The 9954-nt window shown below is 44.3% G+C and overlaps 1 long non-coding RNA gene across 1 annotated transcript; it reads right to left on the reverse strand.

Annotated features, from left to right (window-relative positions):
* Positions 1 to 1305: 1305 nt before the first annotated feature.
* Positions 1306 to 4199, reverse strand: LOC123112918 (uncharacterized). Its single transcript, XR_006455786.1, has 3 exons — positions 3634 to 4199; positions 1985 to 2174; positions 1306 to 1576 (listed from the first exon to the last, which is right to left on the reverse strand). It is a non-coding gene; the product is annotated as an uncharacterized lncRNA (long non-coding RNA).
* Between the last annotated feature and the right edge of the window lie 5755 nt (positions 4200 to 9954).

Genomic DNA, 9954 nt, shown 5'->3' on the forward strand with positions numbered 1-9954 from the left:
GAAACTTAGAACTGTCTGTTCTCAAATTGCAAGCGAGAACATACAAAATGATATTGCCAAGACATTAGAATTTTTTAGAGAGAAAATTGCGCAAGATGATAGATTTGCTTTTACTGCACAAGTTGATGATGATAATAGGTTGAAGGCTATAATGTGGACTAGTGGACGAAGTAGGGCACTTTATCAGTATTTTGGCGATGCAATCACATTTGACACTACTTATGGTACAAACATTTAGAATATGCCATTTGGAATGTTTGTCGGGGTCAGCAATCATTTTGAGAGTGTCATTTTTGCTCGAGTATTGCTTACAAATGAAAAGGTTGAAAATTTCAAATGGGCTTTCAAAGAATTTGTTGCAATGATGGGTGGTAAAGCTCCTATTACTATTCTTACTGGTATGATATGTCTACTATTTAATTTAGTATGTGTTTATTGATTAGATTCATATTGAAAATGTTGTGAATAATTTGCAGATCAGGCACTTGCAATTGCTAATGCAATCAAAACAGAATTACCAAATACCACTCATAGATGGTGTAAATGGCATGTCCTAAAGAGAGCTCATGAACTTCTTGGACAAACATACAAGAAATACAAGACTTTTGCTGGTGATTTCCACAAGTTAGTAAATCATATGCTTACGGTTGAAGAGTTGGAAAAAGCTTGGCAGATTATAATTGATAATATTGTCTCAAGGACGATGCTTTCATGACAAGAGCTTATGAAGTAAGGGAAATGTGGGCTAAACCATACTTTCAAAAGATTTTCTGTGCTAGGATGTGTAGTACACAAAGAAGTGAATGTGTGTGTATATATATATATATATATACTAGCAAATATGCCCGTGCGTTGCAACGGAAGATAAAATAGTATGCATTTATTTAAAGTTAGTGAGAATTATTTGTACAAGTAAAACTTTGTGTGCAAACGAAAAAGAAACATTTAACTTCTCAGTTTCGCCGTCTGTTAAGGAAGCAATCCGCTATTTTTCCATTCATTGATTGAGGGCATTTAAGAGTTTTGTTATGTCATCGGACGCTAAACAAGGCCCATTAGTTAATCGATCTACTTTTCCTTTCAATCGACGGGATTTTAAGGTATGAAGTTTCTGAATATTCTAGCAAACATGAACAATATTTTAAATCCTCAACAGTTTTTTGAAAATTATGTACACTTTTGTAAAAACGCGAATAAAATATGTAGGGAACATCTTTTAAGATTCACAAACATTTTCTGAAAAAATATTTTTTTTAAAAAGATGAACATTATTTGGATTTCTGAACATTACTTCAAAATGGGACATGTGCTGAAAATCATAAGATTTTTAGAAAATGTGTATCTTTTATACACGGACATTTTTTTGGAAAAAATGGAAACTTTGTGCAAGTTCTAATATTTTATGAAATAGCAACAAAATTTTGGATATTTTCTAAAATTTGTTTTTTCATTCGGAATATTTTTTTTAGAATTTTTAATTTGCAAAATAAATAGGCATAAAGTTGAAACTTACAGTGTGCAGGTTGGGCAGCTTCTTGTTCACCATCTTTTCGAGAGCAAGAGCCAAACTCCATTGCTAAAACCACAAGAGGCGCTCAAGTAAGAACACATCAAGTTTTCACAAGCTAGGTTCCACAAAATGAAAGCAGCAAATCAGAGAAATATCTGAATTTAACAGCTTGCTACTTTCTTTCGGATTTGTTTCGTGTCCTTGTATATTTGACCGACGCCATATTGAGTTCAAAAGGTCATTGCAGAGCAGCTACATAACTTTCTAACAGCAAAAAACTGACATCTATTTGATGAAGCTAAATAACTTTACATATAAGTACTAACTTTATTACCTTGTGATCAAGTATTACTTTGCCTAGATGATTAACCTGGCACAAATGACATACCATTTTGAACAACTGAATATGCATAAACAGACACCTCTTGTGCAAAACTCATCAATAAAAACACACACAAGCATAAAGAAACTTACCATACAGAGCATCACCTTTTTCAGAGTGGTCAAACTCCGTTAATGGAGTCGCGATGAACTGGAGTCTGACCCACATCCTTGTTTTTCCGATGAAAACACAACTACACAAGAATACACCAAGCATCACCCTACGGTTTCTAGCTAGCACACACGGTACAATGGTATTAATCTCTCATACAATCATGATAATCTGCATTGGATAGCAACAATAAATATAATCAGTGGCCGTACCAATAAACAGTAGAAATATCTAATAATTTCTCTCTTGAGCAGGAGCACGAAAAGCATAACAGAAACATCACATAACTGATCCAAATCATATCACTCTGAACAAAATTGCCTCAAGCAGAGCAAAGAACAGCATACATATATAAATTTACTAAAGCAAATATGGCGTGCGTTGCAACGGGAGAAGAAATTAGTCTGTATACAAATTTAGTGACGAATAGATCTGCAAAACACGTTCATAGTTCATACGAACTTTAGTCTTAACCAAGATCCATGGAAGCATGAGTAAAACATTTTGAGCACGGTACTCATGATACATGTCTAGTTAACTGTTCCGGTCATGTCAAGCATCTCATCAAGATCTTATAATGTTTGTAGTCATTCACTAACTAAAATCCTAATATTTTTCTTACCATCATAATGTATATTTTTTTCCAATCTGAGCCCTTGTTATCTGCCTCAACTTTTGTTATCTACCTCAACTTACTTGTATAAAGAACGACAAACATAATAAGCATACTTCGAAGAGCACCAAGTAGATAAAAATGCAATATTTAGGAGTAACCGACAACGAGCAGAGCAAGCTTAGAGCCCGACCAGCTATGTGAAGTGACTGCCTAGAACATTAAATACGCACACATGAAAGATGGAAGCCCTTAAATCCATGAATTGTGGTGCTAATGAACATACACTACTTAGAAGCAAGCATGGATAACACCATTCAGATCTTCTTGGTGTTTATTATTTTCCTCTATTTTCAGGATACAAAATCCATTTACTTGTTTATTAGGTGGCAGAATCATCAAGCAGTCTGGCAAATCTCTTCTAGGCCAAAATAAGGTTCTTGTGCCCTTCAAGAAAAATGCTTAGGGGTGTTGACTAAAGGGCCAAAAGTTGAGGACACAAAGACCATCTCCAGTTCCTTTTCAACCATCTGACACCATACATACTTGTGCTAACATCAAATTAAAATTTCCTACTGACTCGCAGATGATCACTCACGCTTCAACTGAATATTTTGGGATCCAAAAGTGTTGACTCACGAGTCACAATACAAAGACTATTTTGCATTGCTTTTTCAAGCATCCAACACAAGGTGTGTGCGACCTGTATATTAATTCACTATAACATACTGCCTAGTCCCAAGCTGAGTACACAGGAGAACATTAGGTAATATCTAGTGTAGCACATCACCACCTAAGAAACTACTCTAGATCATACAACCAACAGAATTGTTGTGCCCACGATAGTTTCACACACTATTTTTGCACGATGCTCCCATCGATGGCTGCTGCCTGCAAAACATATGGGATGAACGGCTGTAGTTTTGTGTCGTCTGAAAATCTTTCGCAAACGGTCATCCATGTAGCACTGCTCTACAATCAATATTGTACTATGTAGCATAGGCAAAGGCAGCGTACCAGGGTCCAGATTGTGTCGTTCGCGTAAGGACTGGGTTGGCGACGGGCATCGGCGAACTGCACATGGTAGTGAGGAAGGAGAACGGGTTTGCCACGTCGACGCACCACGCTCGTGTTCCTCGTTGTGGGTGGCAGCCCTCGAAGTACACGAATCGGCGGCGGCTTGGAGGTCTTTCCATGGCCGTGCACGCGGAACTGCTTATGGTCGGCGAATCTCGGAGGGCAACAGCGGGATTAGGCAGGCTCACGGGATGCCCAGGGCGTGCTGCTGCTCCCTGCCTCTCCTCGCGGGCGAATCTCGGCTGAGTAGGCGCTCATGGTAGAGAAGAAAGAGGGGATCAGGATGGTGGCCACGCTGGTGGAGGAGATCGGGTGAGCCCCGGACAGTTTCAGGTTAAAGAAGGATTGGATCAGGAAATAGAAGGATTGGACTAAAGAACAGGAAAGAGATTGCCTTGGATCGAAGAAGAGGAAGGAGACCTGGTCTGTGGCGGCGGCGCATTGATCTGCGGTGGGAGACGTCCTCCTATATCGAGAGGAAGAAAGGGGTCGATGGAAGAAGGAGACGATGCGGCAACAGATCGTCTTCTATTTTTTTGGGAGGGGGTGAAGGAAGGAAAGCCCCACTGGTAGAAAAACACCTAATAGTCCCGGTTCATAAAGGCCTTTAGTCCCGGTTTATGAACCGGGACTAATGGGTCGTTACTAATACCTCCACCCATTAGTCTCGGTTCAAACACGAACCGGGACCAATGTGCCTCCACGTGGCCTGTGCGCCGAGCCCAGTCAGGGGGCCTTTGGTCCCGGTTGGTGGCACCAACCGGGACCAAAAGTTCATGTTTTTTTATAGAAAAGTGGCTGCTTTAGGGGTTTTGGGGGTTATTTTTAGGTTGTTATTAGCTAGGTAACAGAGAGAAGTGTCCTCTTTTATATCTTCGTCCTTGGTTTACCAACGCTGCTGCTATATATGTTCATTTCACCCGCTGATATAATAACTCATGCATGCTCGCATCATACATCATCATATATAATAACAAGTCCTACTAATCATGCATCATCATATAACTTCTACTCGTTATTAATGATAAGTCATACGATCATCATCCTTATAGTCATCGAACCCAACCCTACATAATTGTTCTTAGCACATGATCATCAGTATCAGGTAGGACCTAAACATCCTTAAGGTAAAATAGCATAAAACAATATAGACCCTGACTCTCCATTATGAAGAATGGCGATCATCCTGTCTCCAATTCTTGCCCTTCGCTGCTTTTTGCTTCCAAGAAGCTCCATACGACTGTCCATACATTTTTTCCATTCTTTGATTGTCATGTCTCCACTTCTTTTAGAAACCCGGTATGGTGAGTTGAGATTCGTAGGAAGACCTGGTTGTATGTTCCAAACATGAAGGGTACCGTGCGTATATGTCAGGACCCCGACTCAATGCCACATCGATCTAGCATGTAACACCTCATATCACTTTGCGGCCTCACGCACGGTATCCCCACGTGTGTCGCCTTACATTTGCCCGGGACCGTTTGCGTCTTTTGGCACACGTATATGACAGTGTCGCTAGCATCCATATGATAAGGAGCCCGGGCTGACATGGCTAGTCGTAAACCCAAAGTGGCACAGACTTACAGGGACAGGCATCCATGACCCAGCATCGAACGTGTCGGTCATCAGCGAGTGAATCCAGGCTGTAGCACTGAGCTAACAGGAATCCGGTGAACCGGGCTGTAGCGGCTAACAGGACTCCGGTATTCATCGCGTGACATTTCCCCGAAGGGACAGACACAGGAACGAAGAAGGACACATGCCGGCCAGCCTAAGTGTTCCGGAGCAGTAGCAAGCTACCAGGGCTCAGTGGAAACACTAGGAGACATTTCCCAGTAAGAGAGACTACTAAGGATAAACAACTAGATAGTCAGATCCCACACATAGCAATACACATTACACGTACGCATAACATGCAAGTATGTGTTGTACAACATGGCATCACAGCATAACTCAACAACTCATATAGATAAAGGCTCAGAAGAGCCATCATAGCATTTATTACAAACAGGGGTCACATGACCCAACATTCAGAGCAATCAAGCAACTAACGAAAGCATTACATGTCTGAGTACAGACATCTATAAATGAAAAAGGCTGAAAGCCTGACTATCTACAACATCCGATCAAGATCGTAGCTGAGGTACTAGCTACTAGTCGAAGTCCACGAGAGCACTAATAAGACCGAAGGCTCCGCTGTAAAAACATAAATAAAGCAACATGAGTACAAAGGTACTCAGCAAGACTTACATCAGATCCTATCATACATGCATCTGTATCAAGAGGGTAATGTGGGGTTTAGTTGCAGCAAGCCAGCTTTGACTCTGTGGCTATCCTGTTCTACGACTACCAGAAACTCTTGAGGTGATATGGCGCACACGAGTCCACTAATCACCACACAATACACTACTATGGATGCATCCCCGTCTCCCTACGAGAAGGCCATCCATAGCACTCACACTTGTCTTGAGAATTTTAGAGTATCCACTTCAAGTTGTCTATGTACCATGTAAGAATCCAAGAAGTCCATAACCGCGGACCCGGCTATTCGAATAGATCATGTTAACCCTGCAGGGGTGTACTTCTTCACACATGCTCTCACCACTTACCGCCATGTACACGTCATGTATCTCAGCAACCTTCAAGCGGAAGCCTGGCGACGGTGTCGGCCACGACCTGACTAACCGCACAAGACTCTAGTCCAGGTTTATCGCCTATTCGGGTTCCATCCGCAAGGAGATCCGGCCGGGGTGTCGCTCACGGCCCCAAACAATGTGAGCAGGGTTCCCAAGCCCACCATGCGGGTGCCACTTGGTACACCGTGCCACCTGTGCCTAGTCTGTCCCAAGCCCGCCCTGCCGGGTGCCACTTGGTAGAAAAATAGCACTACCTACAAACACCAGAAACTAGTTGCGACTCCTGGACAGAGACCAAGTTGGTTAATAAGTCGAGAGGGGTCGAGTTACCGGAACCCAATGTGTGGTAGTATCGAGTCATTGGACAACATACATAGAACTTACTGCTTAAGGGCGGTTCCAGTGAGACAACCCACCATGTACTCGTACATGGCCTCTCACCGCTACCTTTACCAAATCGTGTTCACACACTTAACTCTCAGCATCAGAACATATCGTAACACTCCAATTCATTCCCAATGAATCAGACCTGAGACAACTCTAAGCAATAGCAGGCATAGCATGGTAGGAACACATCAGTGGCTTCAATCAACTCCTACACATGCTAGTGGGTTTCAACTATTTACTGTGGCAATGACAGGTCATGCAGAGGAATGGGTTCAACTACCGCAGCACAAAATAGCAGATGAATCGTTGTTGTCCTAATGCAATAACTGAGAGCAGGAGCGAGAGAGTAGGGTTTTATCGAAATGAACAAGGGGGTTTGCTTGCCTGGTAAATCAACAAGGGAGGCACTGCTTCATAGACAGGCACTCTGGAACAGACTCCGGAGCAGGACTTATCGAGAAGGAACGGTGCCAACAATCAAAACACAAGCATATGCAACACAATGATGCATGAACATGGCATGAAGATGTGATGCTGATTGTGCTAATGCAACTAGTACTCATTTGGTTTGAAGTCCATTTGAACCAAAGCTCAAATGCAATTCTAAATTAAGTCTCTTATATATGCCATAATGTGTTTTCTCATATTCAGCATGTATAAGTTGGTTTGTCATGCATGAAACTAGTAAAGATGGAAAGATTGCATTTTTCTGATAATTTGTCATATATAAATTATTTCAGTCTGAGCTATGGTTGAATTGATATGAATTTTTGAAGTTTAAATCAATTTCTGGAATTTCCTGATTTATTATAATTCCAGAAAATATATATTGCGTCAGCATGACGTCAGCACGACGGCAGCAGTCAACTGCGGCTGACTGGGGTCAAACCTGACGTGTGGGGTCCACACGTCAGTGACAGGGGGTTAAACAGGGTTAGATTAACTTAATTAACAGATTAGGGGGGTCGGGCCCACTGGTCAGTGTTAGTGGCTAATTAGGTTTAGTTATTTTTTAACTAAAATTAGCAGGGCCTGGCCCCACTAGTCAGCGACCCTCGGGGGTCAAATCCCAGGTCAAACAAGTCAATCCCGCCGGCGGTTAGTCGCCGGCGAGGTCCGCGGCGTACATGTGCCCCGGGTTTCCTCTGTGGTGCTCCAAATGGCGTGCGGCTAGGTGCGTTGGAAAGCTAGCTCGATGGCGCGTCGGGCGGTGGCCGTGGCTGGGCCTGGGGTGGCCGGAGTCGACGGCGGCGAGCTCGGCTGCGGCCGCCGAAGTTCGGTCGTGCACGAAAACGCGGTTGGAGCTCGAAGTCGAGCGAAGCAAAGTGCTAGGGATGCTCTACGGGGCCTTACGAACTTGTTGGACTCGCCGGGGTGACCAAATGGTCACCGGAGCTGCGTCGACGGCGAGCTCAGCGACGGCGGAGGTTCGGCCGTGGTGGGGAACGGAGTTACGGCGCGGGAACGAGGGGGAGAAGAGAGGGGAACGGTGGCGGAGCTCACCGCGGTTGCAGCGGGCGTCGAAGCGGGCTAGGGGACGCACTAGAGATGGCGAATCGACGGCGATGGTGGTCAGAGCCCGAGGAGGAAGACGATGGCGACGGCGGCTCCACAGGGCGTCCGGCGTCTTGTGGCTTGACGGAGAGCTTCAGGGCGAGGGGGCGGAGCTCCTGCGCGTGTCGGGGAGGCGAGGGGAGGCCGGTGGCGGCGGCTATGGCGAACGGCGGCGATGATGGCGCTCGAGTGTGCGAGGGAGAGAGCAGGGGGAGAGGAGGAGGGCGAGGGAGAGTGCGAGAGAGGTCGGGGTGGCTGCGTGGCGTCTCCGGGGCATCCAAACGAGGAGGGGAGAGGGCAGGCAGGCAGAGAGGCTGGTGGCGTGGCGCGGTGGCGCGCGCACGCGCCGGGCACGCTCCCCTCCCTCTGTCGAGGACGAAGACGACAGAGGAGGAGGCGGCCTGGGCCGCCTGCTGGCTGGGTCGGCCTGCTGCTGCTGGGCCAGAGGCGCCAGGCAGAAGCCCAGGTAAGGTTTTTCCTGTTTTATTTCTTTTTCTAAATTTCCTGACATTTGTTCTGATTTAATAATAATACTAAATCAATTTATTTACCTATGCCAATTTTTGCAGGGGCTAACTATATTATTCCAGAGCTCCTTTATAAATGGCATAATTTTTGGACATATATTAATATATATAACTAATATATTTCCAATGCAAATATTTATCAGATTAATCCAAATGGCCAAAATAAATATCCATGAGCTCCTAAAAATATTGGTTTGATTTTTATCTCTGTCCAATATTTTCAGAGAGCAACATGAGCATTTTCTTGGACCCTTTTGGAGAAATTTTTATTTGGGTCATTTTCAAAATGGTTCTGAGGGTTCCACCAATCCTCATTTCAAATTTAAATGAAAATTTAAACATGATGCACAAATGACTAGCTAGTCTAGGTCATACCAGACTAGGGATGTGACAACTCGCCCCCACTTGAAAGAATCTTGTCCCGAGATTCAGGGGTCGACGGAAAGAAAGCGGGATACTCCAGATGAAGACGATCTTCTCGCTCCCAAGTAGCTTCTCTCTCGGAATGATGAGACCACTGAACTTTGAGAAACTTGATGTTCTGACGTCGGGTAACACGCTCGGCTTGATCAAGAACGCGAACCGGGTACTCTCGGTATGTGAGGTTATCTTGGAGATCAAGCGTTTCGTGGTCCACTCCGCGGATGGGATCCGAGAAGCAACGCCTGAGTTGAGAGACGTGGAAGACATCATGAACTCGAGAAAGATGTGGGGGTAGTTCCAATTGGTAGGCAACCTCTCCTCGTTTAGCGAGAATACGAAAAGGACCAATGTAACGAGGAGCCAACTTTCCCTTGATACCGAAACGATGGGTACCCTTCAAAGGAGTAACCCGAAGGTAAGCCTGGTCGCCAATTTCATAAGTCATATCCTTATGATGACGATCGTACTGGCTCTTCTGACGAGACTGGGCTGTTTTCAAATTCTCATGAATGATGCGAACTTGCTCTTCTGCCTCCTGGATCATATCCGGTCCAAAGAATTGTCTTTCACCGGTTTCTGACCAGTTCAAAGGTGTTCGACATCTTCGTCCATAGAGAACTTCAAAAGGAGCTTTCTTGAGGCTGGATTGATAGCTATTGTTATAAGCAAACTCGGCAAAAGGAAGACATTTCTCCCAATCCATACCGAATGAGATAACGCAAGCTCTAAGCATG

This window comes from Triticum aestivum, chromosome 5B, assembly GCF_018294505.1.
Source record: "Triticum aestivum cultivar Chinese Spring chromosome 5B, IWGSC CS RefSeq v2.1, whole genome shotgun sequence".
In the NCBI taxonomy this organism is placed as follows: Eukaryota; Viridiplantae; Streptophyta; class Magnoliopsida; order Poales; family Poaceae; genus Triticum; species Triticum aestivum.